Source organism: Ctenopharyngodon idella, chromosome 7, assembly GCF_019924925.1.
Source record: "Ctenopharyngodon idella isolate HZGC_01 chromosome 7, HZGC01, whole genome shotgun sequence".
In the NCBI taxonomy this organism is placed as follows: Eukaryota; Metazoa; Chordata; class Actinopteri; order Cypriniformes; family Xenocyprididae; genus Ctenopharyngodon; species Ctenopharyngodon idella.
In genome coordinates, this window is record NC_067226.1 from 50215198 (window position 1) to 50235243 (window position 20046).

At 34.3% G+C, this 20046-nt stretch overlaps 2 protein-coding genes across 2 annotated transcripts in view; both read right to left on the bottom strand.

The window, feature by feature from the left end:
* The window catches only part of LOC127516580 (C-type mannose receptor 2-like), an 85951-nt gene that overhangs the window by 22087 nt on the left and 43818 nt on the right, over positions 1 to 20046 (bottom strand). The gene's annotated exons all lie outside the window — the stretch shown is intronic.
* LOC127516588 (macrophage mannose receptor 1-like) overlaps positions 1 to 20046 on the bottom strand; it is a 56520-nt gene that overhangs the window by 22087 nt on the left and 14387 nt on the right. The gene's annotated exons all lie outside the window — the stretch shown is intronic.

The window sequence follows — 20046 nt, forward strand, 5'->3', positions numbered from 1 at the left end:
TCTCTCTCTCTCTTTCCTTCCGGTTTGAAGTGGGAGAGGTGTCACGGTGAGGGGGAAAGTTTATGGACTTTTCTTTTTTCTTTCTTTCTTATTTTTGAACACAATTGAGATCTAAAAGCTATCATTAAATATAAATATCATTAAACAGTTGAGGACGTGTTGCTGGATGTTGCTGAGCAAGTGGGACATGAAAACATAATTTCAGCATCCCGGATGAATAAGGCCGTGGTGGTTTTTTTGAAGGAGGAACAAATGGTGAATCGGTTGGTAGAGAGCGGCATTGTGGTAAGTGGAGCTTTGTTATTGTTCAACCTTTAGTATCTCCAACTGTAAAGGAGTAGTTATATGCTGCACCTTCTGTCAAAATGATGGATCGTGACCTTTGACCTTTCTGACCTCTGTGACCCTTGGGGCCACCCACGACGTTCCCCTCCCCCACGGACCACCCACGAAGTTTTCCCATCCCCCTACCATGGTTGACCGTAGTATCACCCCAATGACCTTTGACATTGTTGGTGATCCTCCGGGGCCCGATATGACCTTTGTCCACATATTTTGAATAGCGATGGTGCCCTGTGAACCTCTGGACATCTTCTGGGTGATCAAATGGCAGACGGATGATTTTAAGGCTTTTTGAACTCTGACACGCCATATTTGAGGGTGTGATGTGATGGCATCCGCATTCCAGCTTGCTTGTGGTCATTTTATGATGCTCTCATCTCTCTGTCTGTGCAAACGATAAGCAACACGAGTCTAGAAACGGTTGGATCAAAATAACAAAAGAATAAACATGGTATATTTTATGAAATAATAAATCGGTTGAGTCATAAGCTTTAAAATGGGGTCGAATTTTATTGCATGGGTTTGCTAGTGGTTAAAAGAATGAGCCATAAAACAGTAATAAGTTTAAATCGTATTTACAATATTCACAGAAAACTTTAAAACATCACAATAAAGTCAGGAAAAGATTTCCTCGTGCAATGATGTTCGAATGAAATTGGTTTACAAATGCTTATGAAATATAAAACACACAAAATGATGTTCATCAAGTAGTTGAATTTTCATTTTAACTTTGTCAAAGCATACGAGGTTTTTGTGGACATGTCCATGTTTTTGTGGAGACCTTCCATTGACATGACTATTTTTTATCACTTATCCCTAAACTCCAACATCACAGTAATTCAAACAGTTGATTACTATAAATGGTGTTTAGTATATTTAGTATATTTCAAAAAGTTAACTGAATAACATTCACTTCTTTTAAAAGTTTATTAATAAATTGTATAAAATTAAACATGCTTCTAAAACAGTATTAAACATTTATTTATAAAACAACTCATGTTTTTTCAGAGAGCAGGGGAAAAAAACACTCCTTACTTTTTTTTGATGTCCTTAAAGTCTAAAAATCTCTCTCTCTCCAAGTAACTTCATGCAACTGTGCTGTGAAACCTGAGACAGAGGGGGGTGATGAAACATTGTTTTGTCTGTGCTAACTTTTATTTCAAAGCATACATTTAAAAGTTTAAATTACATCTTTTAAAAAGTCTCAAGTCAAATCTTCCTAGAAGACTGATTATCTGACTTAAAACCTAAAGTATATTTTTATTTATCAGTGTATGTGTAAAATGTTGGGGTCTCACACATTGTGCAACATTTTCAATAATTCCTTAAGAAAAATCACCAAGCATTTTCAGAGAGAGAACCTGTAAAATCTCAGGCTGGTTCTTATCTCTATTTTAAATGAAATGATTCTAAATAAATGTGTAACATCAAACATGATGCTAAAAAATATTTAAACAAATTAAACATAGTTTAGTTTTAGCTAAATAAATAAATAATTATAAATATGAAAACGCCTTACATTTTCAGAGAGTTGAAGAAGCAGTTCTTGATGATAAAAAGTAAATAGTTTAAGTTGTATTATAAACAAAACACTCCCAGATCCTCCTAGGAATAAACTCTAGTGTGAATGAGAGATGGGAGGGTGGAGTCAGACAGTTGAGCTTCTGTCACAGCATACGTTAAGACCGCTAACTCCTTTCCAGAGTGAATGCTTCTGTATTAAATTTATTTCAAAGCACAAATATGTTCTTAAATATGATCTTTTAAAAAATTACAAGGTTGTTTAAATCCATTCTTTAAAGTTTTAATTGAATTCAAATATTCTTCCTAGAAGTCTACTCTATCGGGATAATAATCTGATGCCCTACGGTGGAAATGATTTTGCCTGAATTTAACCTAAAGTATCATTTATATGTGTGTATATATATAGTATTCCATGTTTCATAGTTTAAAGCAAAAACTTGTACTTAGTCATCTTAGATCTCAATAATACAAAAAAATTCAAGCAACATTTTTGCCCATGAGACACACAATGCTTTAAGAAATCTGTATGTTTTTAAAATAAACTGCAAATATTTAATTTGATTTTTTTTAAAAATCCAAAAGTGAAGGTGTTTGTGTGTTTGAAGCCTCACAACTCGAACGTAACTCAGAACGAGGGCTCAACATTGCTCTTGTTTAAAGTCGTATCTTTGAGAAAATCACACATTTTCAGAGAGAGAGATCAGATGTTCCTCTGTGTTGCTCCCATGAAAAAAAGTATCTTGAGTGAATATTTCATTTTACTCATCTTATTTTAAAGCATGATATTACTTATAAAATAAATGATATAACATGATATAACTTCAAATAAAAAAGTGGTCATATGTTGTCATATTATTTTGCTGTGCCTGAACTCTGCATCTGACATTCTGTACTATCTATGATCTAGACTGGCACAAGCATTTGTCACTGTATATATAATACCGGTTATCTACTCAAAAGTATGTGTACATTTTTAAAAATATCTGTTTGTCACAATATCTGATGACACTAACAGGAAGAATGCCCTTTGACCCCCAGTGATTTAAAGTGACCCTACAAACGACATGTTTTCAACTGAGTGAATCCACACATGCCAGGGTCTTTCAGAAGATGCGACTCCACAGGGTTCAGTCAGTCTCCTGAGATTGTTTAATTTCCCTTAAAAACCAAAGATTAGGCCAAATCCCTACCAGGCATGTCCACATCAGACTCTGTGGTAGAAAATGTCCTTGCTGTTAAAACCTAGTATATCTGTTAAATATGTTGTTTTGTGTTTTAAAAACCATACATTTAAACTTGCATTTTTTTTTCTTTTTAGTTGACGCATGTCTCATAGATCTATGTGATTTTATTTTTCTTATTTCTATAGTTTCAATTCCTAGTAAATATAAAACAAAAGAATGATGTCGATTTTTTTTTTTTTTTTTTTTTTTATTGCTGCAAAGTTTTTAACAATTAGATATTACACAGTTCCTCACACAATGCAACTTTTAAGGATAGGCTCATGACAATGCGTGAAAACACTACATATGTAAGATAGTTTTACCAAAAATCAAATACTGTATTACATTTTTTTTTTTTTTTAAAGATAATCTTACTTTAAAGTATGAATGAAAAGTTAAAAGCAAACATATATTCATACCTGTTTGTTCTGACACACTGCCATTCATTGTTTTATAAAATGTGCTTTTATTATTTCTACAAGGGTTCATACTACTTTTATCAGTCTAATGAATATGAAGTTAATACATGATGAAACAGAATATCACGCTACCAAATACTTTTGACACAATGTTTTTAAGAATTTTTGTTTGTTTGTTTGTTTTTTAAATACGACTAAAACACTTTATTTTTTCTTTTGACAGACTATTAGACAAAAATCATTTTGCCGTGGTGTTGAAATAGGACTTATTTCAAAGTTTCAGACATGCTACAATCATGCGATACAAGGATCTGGCTGAAGCTTCATAATAAACAAAGAAAAGAATAGGTCATTTTCACTTGTCAACATGTATTATACACACTTTCAACATGTATTATACGATATTTGTACGTTATTATTCACACCATCTGAAAGGTTTCAGTAAAGCTTTAGATCAGAAGCCGAAAGCTATGATTTCATTCAGTTTGAGGAGGGTAATCAAAGTTACACACTGAAGTAAAGCTATAGATCTCAAACATGATCTTTGTACAAATTATATGAGCACAATAAATTCTCACATCTAAATTCAAGAGGCCTAGTAACTAAGAAAGCAGTGACATCAGGTAAGAAAAGTGTTATATACAGAAGTTCACTCTTGATTTACTGTGATAGGCATTTTTACCCCCTTCATTAGTCTTAGTCACATTATAAAGACTATCAAGATCACTGGTAGCATTTTATTCGTCGGTCTGTATATGTTTTTAGCCGAATACTCCTCTCTGGTTGCTTTCACTGTAGGTTTCTGCAAATCACACATGTGTGATGAACACAGACCATTCATTTAAGCATCTTTTTAGATGTATGACTGAACTTCTGACAAAACCAATTCTGTTTAATGAATCATTTCTTTCAACATCACAGCATGACGTTAAAGAATATGTGTATTATAGTATACAGTTTTGTTAGAGTCTATGTCACGCTGTTGTAATGCAAGCTTATTTTTAGAACTATAACATCATACACCCTTGTAAAGAAGAAATTCAAACAATCATTATACCGGTATTATACGTACAAAATTTATGTGTGTACGACATATAAGATACATTTAGCTATAATGTAAACATAATACAGAAATCCTCTCTTCTGATCTATTGCAAAAGATTGTAATTTGTAAATGCCATTTTTCCACTAGCAGATGACACTGTTTACAATTTTTATTAGTTTGTATATATGTACAGTTTTAGACAAAGACTGCACTCTGAGTTTGGTCAAACATGCAGCTACTCGCAGGACATAATGAAAACACGAACAAATGATACTCCTACTACATGAGTGTTTAAACTAAAAGTGTAATGTTCTTTTAGGCCATCTTTCTGGTCTGTCTATGAAGCGGTCACAAGACACATAATGCATCAACGTAAAAAGTGAGTCTTGCTGTTTTTCTGTTACATTACAGCTATTACACTTCAAACTTTTATAACTATTGCACTTAGAGCTATGCATTTCACAGCACGTCATAGACACACAGTTCTTTTGTGCTTGTCTTTAAACAACAGTTAAGTAGATTAATTGAAAATTAAATTGAACAGTGGGATGATTCATGCTTTTTTTTTTATTATTTTTTTTTTTATTATTATTCTGTCAACACCAATACTTTGACACCAGTGTTTTTTGGTGTCTGTCCTTTAGAACTGATCCAGAAATGATTTGTTATTCTTTTTATGAAAACGTGTGATAGACAGTTTTTTGTCCTCATCAGCAGAATACTAAAATGTTTTAACATATTGTAAATGTCAATAGTTTTAACTAGCAAATGCAAGTGAACTGTTATTAAGGAGATAATTTACATTTTATATGTGAAACAAACTCAGTCTCAGTCAGTTGGATTCTAGTTTCTATTGAACATTGTTATTGTACCGCATGTTTAACAGTGCTAGGGTTCTTGGGCTCATCAAACTTCACACAAGTCACAAAGTCTTTATCAGTGATCATCTGACTCTGAAGCTAGACTAAATATTAGGAAGTAGTTTGGAGACATTTGAGTTTTCTTTGATTTGTTTGCACTTTTCCTGAAATACACTGCTTTTGAAATTATTTACCAATTTTTAATATCAACATTTTCAACGTATTGCTGTGTGATTGTAATATTTGTGTGTGTGTGTGTGTGTGCGTGTGTCTGCTTTCCTTACACTTTGTATCCTTGAATATGCTGTAGTCAACTTTAGGTATTCTCGGCATCTCTTTATTCGTAGCATTTGCTTGATTTAATAAAATATTGGTTTAAATCATCATCTTCACTTGAGATCTTTACACTATTTTATTATACAATCCTAGTTTTTAAATAGCGCTGAAATAGATTTTTGGGGTGGTATGTGGATATTGAATATAGCACAAGGAGCTCTGAAATATTTTATCTTGTAAAACATTTAAAATGACTTCAAACGCTATATAGACGTTTACCCTCCAGGGGTTAGAGGTTACACAGCGGGTGTCCACATTCTCTCTCTAGTTAAAACCTACAGGCCCTACCTACTGAATAAGCTGTAGGAAACGGTCTGCAAAGCTACAATGGCTACTCCACAAGCTCCTGAAACTTCTGTTGAAAGTTATGTTAAAACAGAAGAAAAAATTCCTTACGCACGGCAGAAAAAACACAGGATTCGTTTGACCAAGTTTCTTCATGAAGATGAAAATTTTGTGAAACAGGAATTTCTGATGGCCGATGTTTATGTGGGCGGTTTTGTTTTTAACAAAGCATCACGTACGGTTAAACTCTACGCTATGGAATTTTTTTGAAGAAGAATTTACATCACAGACACATTGTGTGCTTTTGCCCGCCAAGGACTGGTCATTTTTCTACAATCGTATCTGGACCGATCTGAATGGGATCGCTGATAAAAGCTTTTACATGAACAAGTGGGATGGAGTGACCCCAAACGTGCGGTACAAGGTGATAAAGCCCGGTGATAACGTAACTATATCAACCTGTTGGAACATGTCACTTCACGACCAAAACCTCATTAAGTTGATGAAACCCCGTGAGGACTGCGAAATGGACTTTTCATCTCAATCTGATGACGAATGGGACCCCGACTGGCCAATTCCAGAGGACGACCCCTTCGAATGCTGTAGGTCTACAAAGAGTCTATATTTTGAGTGGAGCGATGTACCCGCGTTAAGTACCGTCTTTTTAACAATAGACAAGTTGTTTAATTCGAGCTGAATTCTGAGTCTATGCAAAAGCTGATGGGGAACGACCCACCTATGTGTTCTGATGAGGCTGTGCACGGACACCCCGCGTGCCAGTGCTCCACGGGCAATGAGTGCCCTCTAAAAGGGATCTTGGACTGTATGTTTAAAGATTATTTCAGAGGACAGATGGTTCAGCTGATGCACAAGATCATCGATGCTGCATTTGATTCGAATAAGGCCTGTGAGGGGGATACTAAACGTGTAACAAATCTCAACAAGGAAATGGATGTCGTAAGAGGCCTGACAAATTCATGGTATTCTGATGTGACGAGCATGTGTGTTTACACCAAAGAACCAATCTGTGAAATAATAAGAAAAGTTCTGGATGTGATGTCTGAATGTACCGAAGAGTTAGGAGTTACTGTGGTTCTCTGTATGTGTACAATTGTAACAGATGTTTGTGTCTCACTGCGTTCAAACAATGCTGATGAAAATACCATAGGCGAAATTGTTGAAACGCTGGTCAATCACGTCCTAGACCGAAACATGATAGTCTGCAGAGATTTTCTTTTATGGTTAGACCACCTGTAATTTCATGATTACTGTTTTATTTTATGTATGTAATGTCATTTCTTCAATGTATATTCAATAACTTTGAAATAAAAGTTTGAATCACTTGTTGTTATTTACGACCATGTCTGAGATCATTAAAAACAGTATTACACAAATTGCAATCCTGATTCTGAGGTAAAAAATAAATTAAATAAAATTATCAAAAACAAAAGACAAAAACAAAACAAACATAACATGCAGAAGTAGGATGGAATTTATTTTGCGCTGATTTTAACCACTACCAAATATGTTCCGTTAAAGACTTTTATTGACATCGTCATATTAAATTGTCTCAAGTAAAATTTTAAACATAATGCACATATTTATAATTTTAGTGTTTTTTCAAAAAATATACATACTTTAAACAAATTCTATAATTGGAATAAGTCATTATGTCTGTAACATAGAGATTCTTAGAGGCGAGGGAAATTAGATCCAATCAGTTTATTAAACAAAAACAATTACACATATAGCAAGGAACATGGATAATGTCAAGTAACAAACAAAACAGAAGCAAGGGCTCGATATCAATGTTAATTTCAGGGTTTGCTACATCATGCTACCATATATTACATATTAAAGCGCATCACCATGACTGATTGATCATTCAGTAATACTCAAAATGAATTCAGCTCGAATTAAACAACTTGTCTATTGTTAAAAAGATGGTACTTAACGCGGGTACATCGCTCCACTCAAAATATAGACTCTTTGTAGACCTACAGCATTCGAAGGGGTCGTCCTCTGGAATTGGCCAGTCGGGGTCCCATTCGTCATCAGATTGAGACGAAAAGTCCATTTCGCATTCCTCACGGGGTTTCATCAACTTAATGAGGTTTTGGTCGTGAAGTGACATGTTCCAACAGGTTGATATAGTTACGTTATCACCGGGCTGTATCACCTTGTACCGCACGTTTGGGGTCACTCCATCCCACTTGTTCATGTAAAAGCTTTTATCAGCGATCCCATTCAGATCGGTCCAGATACGATTGTAGAAAAATGACCAGTCCTTGGCGGGCAAAAGCACACAATGTGTCTGTGATGTAAATTCTTCTTCAAAAAAAATTCCATAGCGTAGAGTTTAACCATACGTGATGCTTTGTTAAAAACAAAACCGCCCACATAAACATCGGCCATCAGAAATTCCTGTTTCACAAAATTTTCATCTTCATGAAGAAACTTGGTCAAACGAATCCTGTGTTTTTTCTGCCGTGCGTAAGGAATTTTTTCTTCTGTTTTAACATAACTTTCAACAGAAGTTTCAGGAGCTTGTGGAGTAGCCATTGTAGCTTTGCAGACCGTTTCCTACAGCTTATTCAGTAGGTAGGGCCTGTAGGTTTTAACTAGAGAGAGAATGTGAACACCCGCTGTGTAACCTCTAACCCCTGGAGGGTAAACGTCTATATAGCGTTTGAAGTCATTTTAAATGTTTTACAAGATAAAATATTTCAGAGCTCCTTGTGCTATATTCAATATCCACATACCACCCCAAAAATCTATTTCAGCGCTATTTAAAAACTAGGATTGTATAATAAAATAGTGTAAAGATCTCAAGTGAAGATGATGATTTAAACCAATATTTTATTAAATCAAGCAAATGCTACGAATAAAGAGATGCCGAGAATACCTAAAGTTGACTACAGCATATTCAAGGATGCAAAGTGTAAGGAAAGCAGACACACGCACACACACACACACACACACAAATATTACAATCACACAGCAATACGTTGAAAATGTTGATATTAAAAATTGGTAAATAATTTCAAAAGCAGTGTATTTCAGGAAAAGTGCAAACAAATCAAAGAAAACTCAAATGTCTCCAAACTACATCCTAATATTTAGTCTAGCTTCAGAGTCAGATGATCACTGATAAAGACTTTGTGACTTGTGTGAAGTTTGATGAGCCCAAGAACCCTAGCACTGTTAAACATGCGGTACAATAACAATGTTCAATAGAAACTAGAATCCAACTGACTGAGACTGAGTTTGTTTCACATATAAAATGTAAATTATCTCCTTAATAACAGTTCACTTGCATTTGCTAGTTAAAACTATTGACATTTACAATATGTTAAAACATTTTAGTATTCTGCTGATGAGGACAAAAAACTGTCTATCACACGTTTTCATAAAAAGAATAACAAATCATTTCTGGATCAGTTCTAAAGGACAGACACCAAAAAACACTGGTGTCAAAGTATTGGTGTTGACAGAATAATAATAAAAAAAAAAATAATAAAAAAAAAAGCATGAATCATCCCACTGTTCAATTTAATTTTCAATTAATCTACTTAACTGTTGTTTAAAGACAAGCACAAAAGAACTGTGTGTCTATGTCTGTGCCGTGAAATGCATAGCTCTAAGTGCAATAGTTATAAAAGTTTGAAGTGTAATAGCTGTAATGTAACAGAAAAACAGCAAGACTCACTTTTTACGTTGATGCATTATGTGTCTTGTGACCGCTTCATAGACAGACCAGAAAGATGGCCTAAAAGAACATTACACTTTTAGTTTAAACACTCATGTAGTAGGAGTATCATTTGTTCGTGTTTTCATTATGTCCTGCGAGTAGCTGCATGTTTGACCAAACTCAGAGTGCAGTCTTTATCTAAAACTGTACATATATACAAACTAATAAAAATTGTGAACAGTGTCATCTGCTAGTGGAAAAATGGCATTTACAAATTACAATCTTTTGCAATAGATCAGAAGAGAGGATTTCTGTATTATGTTTACATTATAGCTAAATGTATCTTATATGTCGTACACACATAAATTTTGTACGTATAATACCGGTATAATGATTGTTTGAATTTCTTCTTTACAAGGGTGTATGATGTTATAGTTCTAAAAATAAGCTTGCATTACAACAGCGTGACATAGACTCTAACAAAACTGTATACTATAATACACATATTCTTTAACGTCATGCTGTGATGTTGAAAGAAATGATTCATTAAACAGAATTGGTTTTGTCAGAAGTTCAGTCATACATCTAAAAAGATACTTAAATGAATGGTCTGTGTTCATCACACATGTGTGATTTGCAGAAACCTACAGTGAAAGCAACCAGAGAGGAGTATTCGGCTAAAAACATATACAGACCGACGAATAAAATGCTACCAGTGATCTTGATAGTCTTTATAATGTGACTAAGACTAATGAAGGGGGTAAAAATGCCTATCACAGTAAATCAAGAGTGAACTTCTGTATATAACACTTTTCTTACCTGATGTCACTGCTTTCTTAGTTACTAGGCCTCTTGAATTTAGATGTGAGAATTTATTGTGCTCATATAATTTGTACAAAGATCATGTTTGAGATCTATAGCTTTACTTCAGTGTGTAACTTTGATTACCCTCCTCAAACTGAATGAAATCATAGCTTTCGGCTTCTGATCTAAAGCTTTACTGAAACCTTTCAGATGGTGTGAATAATAACGTACAAATATCGTATAATACATGTTGAAAGTGTGTATAATACATGTTGACAAGTGAAAATGACCTATTCTTTTCTTTGTTTATTATGAAGCTTCAGCCAGATCCTTGTATCGCATGATTGTAGCATGTCTGAAACTTTGAAATAAGTCCTATTTCAACACCACGGCAAAATGATTTTTGTCTAATAGTCTGTCAAAAGAAAAAATAAAGTGGTTTAGTCGTATTTAAAAAACAAACAAACAAACAAAAATTCTTAAAAACATTGTGTCAAAAGTATTTGGTAGCGTGATATTCTGTTTCATCATGTATTAACTTCATATTCATTAGACTGATAAAAGTAGTATGAACCCTTGTAGAAATAATAAAAGCACATTTTATAAAACAATGAATGGCAGTGTGTCAGAACAAACAGGTATGAATATATGTTTGCTTTTAACTTTTCATTCATACTTTAAAGTAAGATTATCTTTAAAAAAAAAAAAAAATGTAATACAGTATTTGATTTTTGGTAAAACTATCTTACATATGTAGTGTTTTCACGCATTGTCATGAGCCTATCCTTAAAAGTTGCATTGTGTGAGGAACTGTGTAATATCTAATTGTTAAAAACTTTGCAGCAATAAAAAAAAAAAAAAAAAAATCGACATCATTCTTTTGTTTTATATTTACTAGGAATTGAAACTATAGAAATAAGAAAAATAAAATCACATAGATCTATGAGACATGCGTCAACTAAAAAGAAAAAAAAATGCAAGTTTAAATGTATGGTTTTTAAAACACAAAACAACATATTTAACAGATATACTAGGTTTTAACAGCAAGGACATTTTCTACCACAGAGTCTGATGTGGACATGCCTGGTAGGGATTTGGCCTAATCTTTGGTTTTTAAGGGAAATTAAACAATCTCAGGAGACTGACTGAACCCTGTGGAGTCGCATCTTCTGAAAGACCCTGGCATGTGTGGATTCACTCAGTTGAAAACATGTCGTTTGTAGGGTCACTTTAAATCACTGGGGGTCAAAGGGCATTCTTCCTGTTAGTGTCATCAGATATTGTGACAAACAGATATTTTTAAAAATGTACACATACTTTTGAGTAGATAACCGGTATTATATATACAGTGACAAATGCTTGTGCCAGTCTATATCATAGATAGTACAGAATGTCAGATGCAGAGTTCAGGCACAGCAAAATAATATGACAACATATGACCACTTTTTTATTTGAAGTTATATCATGTTATATCATTTATTTTATAAGTAATATCATGCTTTAAAATAAGATGAGTAAAATGAAATATTCACTCAAGATACTTTTTTTCATGGGAGCAACACAGAGGAACATCTGATCTCTCTCTCTGAAAATGTGTGATTTTCTCAAAGATACGACTTTAAACAAGAGCAATGTTGAGCCCTCGTTCTGAGTTACGTTCGAGTTGTGAGGCTTCAAACACACAAACACCTTCACTTTTGGATTTTTAAAAAAAATCAAATTAAATATTTGCAGTTTATTTTAAAAACATACAGATTTCTTAAAACATTGTGTGTCTCATGGGCAAAAATGTTGCTTGAATCTTTTTTGTATTATTGAGATCTAAGATGACTAAGTACAAGTTTTTGCTTTAATCTATGAAACATGGAATACTATATATATACACACATATAAATGATACTTTAGGTTAAATTCAGGCAAAATCATTTCCACCGTAGGGCATCAGATTATTATCCCGATAGAGTAGACTTCTAGGAAGAATATTTGAATTCAATTAAAACTTTAAAGAATGGATTTAAACAACCTTGTAATTTTTTAAAAGATCATATTTAAGAACATATTTGTGCTTTGAAATAAATTTAATACAGAAGCATTCACTCTGGAAAGGAGTTAGCGGTCTTAACGTATGCTGTGACAGAAGCTCAACTGTCTGACTCCACCCTCCCATCTCTCATTCACACTAGAGTTTATTCCTAGGAGGATCTGGGAGTGTTTTGTTTATAATACAACTTAAACTATTTACTTTTTATCATCAAGAACTGCTTCTTCAACTCTCTGAAAATGTAAGGCGTTTTCATATTTATAATTATTTATTTATTTAGCTAAAACTAAACTATGTTTAATTTGTTTAAATATTTTTTAGCATCATGTTTGATGTTACACATTTATTTAGAATCATTTCATTTAAAATAGAGATAAGAACCAGCCTGAGATTTTACAGGTTCTCTCTCTGAAAATGCTTGGTGATTTTTCTTAAGGAATTATTGAAAATGTTGCACAATGTGTGAGACCCCAACATTTTACACATACACTGATAAATAAAAATATACTTTAGGTTTTAAGTCAGATAATCAGTCTTCTAGGAAGATTTGACTTGAGACTTTTTAAAAGATGTAATTTAAACTTTTAAATGTATGCTTTGAAATAAAAGTTAGCACAGACAAAACAATGTTTCATCACCCCCCTCTGTCTCAGGTTTCACAGCACGGTTGCATGAAGTTACTTGGAGAGAGAGAGATTTTTAGACTTTAAGGACATCAAAAAAAAGTAAGGAGTGTTTTTTTCCCCTGCTCTCTGAAAAAACATGAGTTGTTTTATAAATAAATGTTTAATACTGTTTTAGAAGCATGTTTAATTTTATACAATTTATTTATAAACTTTTAAAAGAAGTGAATGTTATTCAGTTAACTTTTTGAAATATACTAAATATACTAAACACCATTTATAGTAATCAACTGTTTGAATTACTGTGATGTTGGAGTTTAGGGATAAGTGATAAAAAATAGTCATGTCAATGGAAGGTCTCCACAAAAACATGGACATGTCCACAAAAACCTCTTATGCTTTGACAAAGTTAAAATGAAAATTCAACTACTTGATGAACATCATTTTGTGTGTTTTATATTTCATAAGCATTTGTAAACCAATTTCATTCGAACATCATTGCACGAGGAAATCTTTTCCTGACTTTATTGTGATGTTTTAAAGTTTTCTGTGAATATTGTAAATACGATTTAAACTTATTACTGTTTTATGGCTCATTCTTTTAACCACTAGCAAACCCATGCAATAAAATTCGACCCCATTTTAAAGCTTATGACTCAACCGATTTATTATTTCATAAAATATACCATGTTTATTCTTTTGTCATTTTGATCCAAACGTTTCTAGACTCGTGTTGTTTATCGTTTGCACAGACAGAGAGATGAGAGCATCATAAAATGACCACAAGCAAGCTGGAATGCGGATGCCATCACATCACACCCTCAAATATGGCGTGTCAGAGTTCAAAAAGCCTTAAAATCATCCGTCTGCCATTTGATCACCCAGAAGATGTCCAGAGGTTCACAGGGCACCATCGCTATTCAAAATATGTGGACAAAGGTCATATCGGGCCCCGGAGGATCACCAACAATGTCAAAGGTCATTGGGGTGATACTACGGTCAACCATGGTAGGGGGATGGGAAAACTTCGTGGGTGGTCCGTGGGGGAGGGGAACGTCGTGGGTGGCCCCAAGGGTCACAGAGGTCAGAAAGGTCAAAGGTCACGATCCATCATTTTGACAGAAGGTGCAGCATATAACTACTTAAAGGTAATAATTTCAAATGTGCCGCCATTCATTCCTGATGAAGATATACAGCGTGAGCTATCTAGGTATGGAAAATTTGCGAGTGGAATTAAGATGGTGCCGCTTGGATGTAAACATGAGTCTTTGAAGCACGTGTTGTCCTTCAGACGGCAGGTGTTTATGTTTTTGAACGCTCCAACTTTAAACGTGTCCTTTCGTTGCGTGTACGAAGGAAAATCGTACATGTTGTACGCAAACACTGGGGAATTGCGCTGTTTTGAATGCAGTTCTGTAGGACATGTAAGATTGTCTTGCCCACATAGGGAAGAAGTTGTAAATGAGACCGGTCAGAGTAAGGATTTGAATGGTAGTGTGGAGGAAATTATCGTGAAAGAAGGAGTGGAAACTGAGGATCAAAATAAGGAGAATGAAAAGGATCAAGGTAGTGTCGGTATTGAGGGTGAGACTAATGGTACTGAAGTGTCGAAGGTAGTAGAGGATATTAATGGTGAGATACAGATGGTTGAAGAGAAGGTGAGGACAGAAACTAAGAAAAAAGAGCAAAAAGGAAAGGTGGAAAGTGGTGAAGAAGTGATGTTAGTTGATGGAGATCAGTCAAGTGGTGCAGGGATAGTGATTTTGGAGGATAATCAATCTGGAGAAATGGTGGATAAGGGAAGAAGGGAGGAAAGTGAGGATGATGCATTGTCAGATATATCAGATGTGTCAAATTTATCTCAGGTGGGATGTGAACAGGTTTATTCTTTGGAAGAAATAGATGTTTTTTTGGATGAAACTTTTGGGAAAGTAGCAGAAGTGAAGGATTACTTCGCTGACACTAAGAAATTTGAATGTTCTGTTTTATACTGGATGAAAAGAGTAGGAGAAGATAAACTAAGTAAGAGGAAGAGGTTCCGTTTGAAAAAGTTTGTCACGAAAATAAGAAAGGGGAAAACCCCAAAGAAAAGGAAGTTTAACTAAACTGGATAATGATGTGTAATTCACTAAGGGTGTCTCTATTTCTTCTTCTATTTCTGTCTTTCTTTTCCCTCTTTTGGAATATTTTTATGGAGGTTGTAAGAGTAGGATCCTTAAACATAAATGGGGGAAGAGATAGGGTTAAAAGAGCAATGATTTCTGAATTTATTAAATTAAATGATGTTAAAATAATTTTCTTACAAGAAGCACATTCTGATAGAAATAATGAAGTGGAGTGGTATAGATGGTGGGAAGGGGAGTGTAAATTAAGCCATGGAACAAATTTTAGTATGGGTGTTGCAATTCTCTTCTCGAAATCTTTGGCTTTAAAAATTGTGACAACAATAGAGATAGAAAAAGGTAGAGTTTTATTAGTTATAGCAGAAATTAAAAGTGTTAAATTTCTTTTCATTAATGTATACGCTCCGAATATAGGATTACATCGTGAAATAACATTCCAGAAGTTAAATGATGCAATAAAGCAATATGATGATGGTAATTATTGTGTTGTAGTAGGAGGTGATTGGAATTGCACAACTAATTTTTTACTAGATAGGAATGGTGAGGAGCCTCACTCAAAATCTAGTAAGTTATTATTTGATGTCACAAAAAATTTTTAATTTAGAGGATGTGTGGAGAAGTAGGAATAAGTTTGTAAAGCAATATACCTGGATAAAGATATTAGATTCTGTTATGACAGGAGCAAGATTGGACAGGTTGTATATAAGTAAATCAGAAATGAATAGAGTTGTTAATACTTATATTTCACCGAATGGCTTTTCAGACCATCATATGGTGACTTTAGATTATAATATTGTAAAAGGGTCAAGATCTACATTTTATTGGCATTTCAATGTAAAGTTGTTGCAAGACAAGGATTTTTTTGAGAGATTTTTTTTTTTTTTTTTTGGGAAATTTGGAGACAGAGAAAAATTAATTTTGAAAATCTGACTCAATGGTGGGAAGTGGGAAAAGCACAGATCAAAGTTTTTTGCCAACAATTTTCTTATAATGTTACTGCTGTAGTGAAGAGAACGGTGAACAATTTAGAGATTGAGATTAATGAAATGGAAAAAAGAATGACTGATGTTGATAACAATGGTTCAATGAATATTGTAAAAAAGAAAAAATGGAGCTGAAGTCATTGTTGGAACAAACAATGACTTCGCTCGCTCTCTCTCTCTCTCTCTCTCTCTCTCTCTCTCTCAATCTCTCTCTCTCTTTTTCTCTCTCCCTCACTCTCTCACTCTCTCTCAATCTCTCAGATAACTTTTTACATACATGCTGGGTACGATTAATGGTATATGATTTTATCATCTCATACATCTCTTTTGTAATTATTTTAAGTGTAACCATAATCAGATATTGTCATTAAACTCTTTCTATTACAAATGATGTGCTAACTAGTTTTGATTTGGTATTAACTTTGAAGTGCTCCCTATTGCAATGCAATATTGTCACACTATAGCAACGCTCTCCCACATATTTTGCTATTGTAACTGCGTTTATTTCCGTCGTTGGTATAAGTAGCAGTGGGTGGTAATAGACAAGAAATGTACAGTTTTCTACCATCTTGCTGATAACGTTTCTTTAGTCGCTCGGCAACCCTACAGTCTGAACCCCTGTAGGAGGTCCACCCTTACAGCAGCTACAGGAATGTTACACTATAACTGTGTTTCAAATCAGAGCTGCATCTTTCGAAGTCCATGAAGGTCGAAGTGAGAGTTGTTAAATGAGGAGACAGGGGTCACTGCAGGTCAGAGTAATGGGCGTCCCGAAAGGTAAACTGCTACAACAGAAACTAACTCTAACCCTACCCCACACCCTGGTGACAGTTTTAGTGACCAGTGATGAAGACCTTGAGAAAAGCCACCTCTGAAACAAAGACGATACCTAATTGGTTAGAACTCCTCAAAGAGGTTGGACAAACACCTCAGTTTAAAAATTCAGGACACGAACAAAGAATCAGACAGATGAGAAGACATTGATGACAAAGATCAGATTTGGGTTAAGAACAAACAGCTTCATTCAAGCCATCTAACTACTCTCGTCTCACTTACTTTTCTTTCTTTTACTTAGTTTCCTTTCTTTTCCATGAGAGCCTCATGTTCTAAGTCAAGTTTTGCCTCAAAGTTTAATCAACGGCTCTACAGTCTTTGCCGCCTCAAAACGTCAGACTTCAGCCACGAGGGAGACTCCATTCATCCTCCAGCACACCAGAACATGATTGGCTTCCCACGACATCAATCCGGACCCGAAAAGACCTGCAGTGAATCAAAGAACCCAAGAAACACCCTTCTCCAAGCCAAAGACGCCGACAGGGAATCCCCATTAAAGACACAAACGTTGAACGCAAGTGTACGTCCAGATTCTAGCTGAACTGGTGCATTGATATAAAGCCTAATAACCCGCCTAAGAAGTGATAGAAGGGTTACATTAATGATTTCGTTCAGATCAGGTCTTATGAAGTGCATATAATGCATATATATATATATATATATATATATATGTACACACACACTACCAGTCAAAAGTTTGGAAACATTACTATTTTTAATGTTTTATGCTCTTATGCTCATTAAGGCTGCATTTATTACATAATAAATACAGAAAAAAAAAAATATATATATATTGTGAAATATTATTACAATTTAAAATTATGGTTTTCTATTTTAATATACTTTAAAATATAATTTATTTCTGTGATCAAAGCTGAATTTTCAGCATCATTACTCCAGTCTTCAGTGTCACATGATCCTTCAGAAATCATTGTAATATGATGATTTATTATCAATGTTGGAAACAGTTGTGCTGCTTAATATTATTTTATAACCTGTGATACTTTTTCAGGATTCTTTGATGAATAATTTGGACATTTTCACTTAGGGGTGTACTCACTTTTGTGGCCAGCGGTTTAGACATTAATGGCTGTGTGTTGAGTTATTTTGAGGGGACAGCAAATTTACACTGTTATACAAGCTGTACACTCACTACTTTACATTGTAGCAAAGTGTCATTTCTTCAGTGTTGTCACATGAAAAGATATAATAAAATATTTACAAAAATGTGAGGGGTGCACTCACTTCTGTGAGATACTGTATATATGTTTTTTTTTTTTTAATATTTTTTCTCTAGTTTCATGATTGATTTAATTAATGATGGAGTTGAAACATTATTGAAAAAAGAAATAAATTCAGCCACTGACACAACCTTTTGTGTAAATGTTGAGACACACTTATACATCAACACTCATCATACAAACCTCAACTGTGGTGACAATCAGAAATATACAGAAATAAATAGCAAAATAATTCAGCTGCATCATTTATTTGTGCCACAATGCATGCTGGGAATCTGAATGTGTTTTGTGTGCTGGCATGAAGCATGTCACCATTGTTGAGATTCATATGCTGATTGTTGATATCTGTGAGTGTATACTGTAAATAGCAGACCATTTTCCCCCCAGAATTATCCTAAAACAAGAGAAAAACTAAACGCTTGTTTACAAAGGAATGCCAGCTTATGAAGATTAGACACAACAGCACAAACACCAGAAATCATATAGTTGGATGCCCAACATTGGTTTAAAGATGATCTGACAAAACTTGCATGACAGCAAAAACACAACAAAGTGAAAGAGTATCACATCGTCTATTGGTTGACTTATTGTGGAGATCTTTGTAAAGGGTGAGGGTTGATTTAACTTATGTACAAGATGGTTAAATGAAGATATTATAAAAGGGTTGTAGCCTTTATCTTCAAGACACACTGGCTGAATTTCTGGCCTCAGTGAATAAATCATTTTTCCCTCAGTTTAAACTGAGCATCTGCTCTTTTCTCCCTAAAACAAAACCAAATGTTAGAGCAAGTTTTGCCTTTAACAAATGCAGCTAATCAAGTGCAGAACTACAGATCTGTAATACCTTGAAACTTATGACAATTGTTTTAATGACACATTTAGGCCATTGGTCTTCTAACATTTATGGCTAGCTATTTAAGCTAATTAAAACACAAGACTTACATTTAAATGTAAATCATCAGTCACCACTGAAGCACAACCTGTAGTTTTCTTTGAAAGAATCCAGTCGTCACCGGTGTGCAGTGAATCTTGGGATAGGCTGGGCTGTGAAGGATCCACTCGTTCTGTCCTTCACGGCCCGGGGAAAGAAGGATTTTTCATTTATAGGCCGTATTCGAAGAAGCCTTTGAAATAGGAAAGCCTTCGTCACGCCGCTGTGACGCATTCGTTCTTTGAATACAACCTTCGAAGGATGCAGTATCTGAATTGAGACACAGCTTATGTATCCTCAATATGTTTGAAATATGATTTAAACCATGTTGGATTTTGTGATATAATGATGTTCTGATGTTGGGAAACAGTCAAGAGATCAGATTGCTGGTTGTACATGAGTTTATTTGAGCTGCTGTTGTTGACACGTTCTTTTATGTTTAGCACAAAAGAATGAGATATTTTATACCCAACCTTCACTCCTTCATGAATAAACAATATTTCATTTAGCTGAGGCACATAATGTTCTCATTGATTCACAGTCATCCAGTCATTTCTAATATAAAGTCATGATTAACACATGAAACTCAATATAAGAGAGAGAAGTAGCCACAACAGCATACAGAGATCCTTAAAACACAAATGAGGAATTTAAAAAACTCACACCATCTTCAGTTACATGAATTATATCATGATAGAATAGAAAGAAAACAGTATAAACATACAGTATAATGATGAGTAT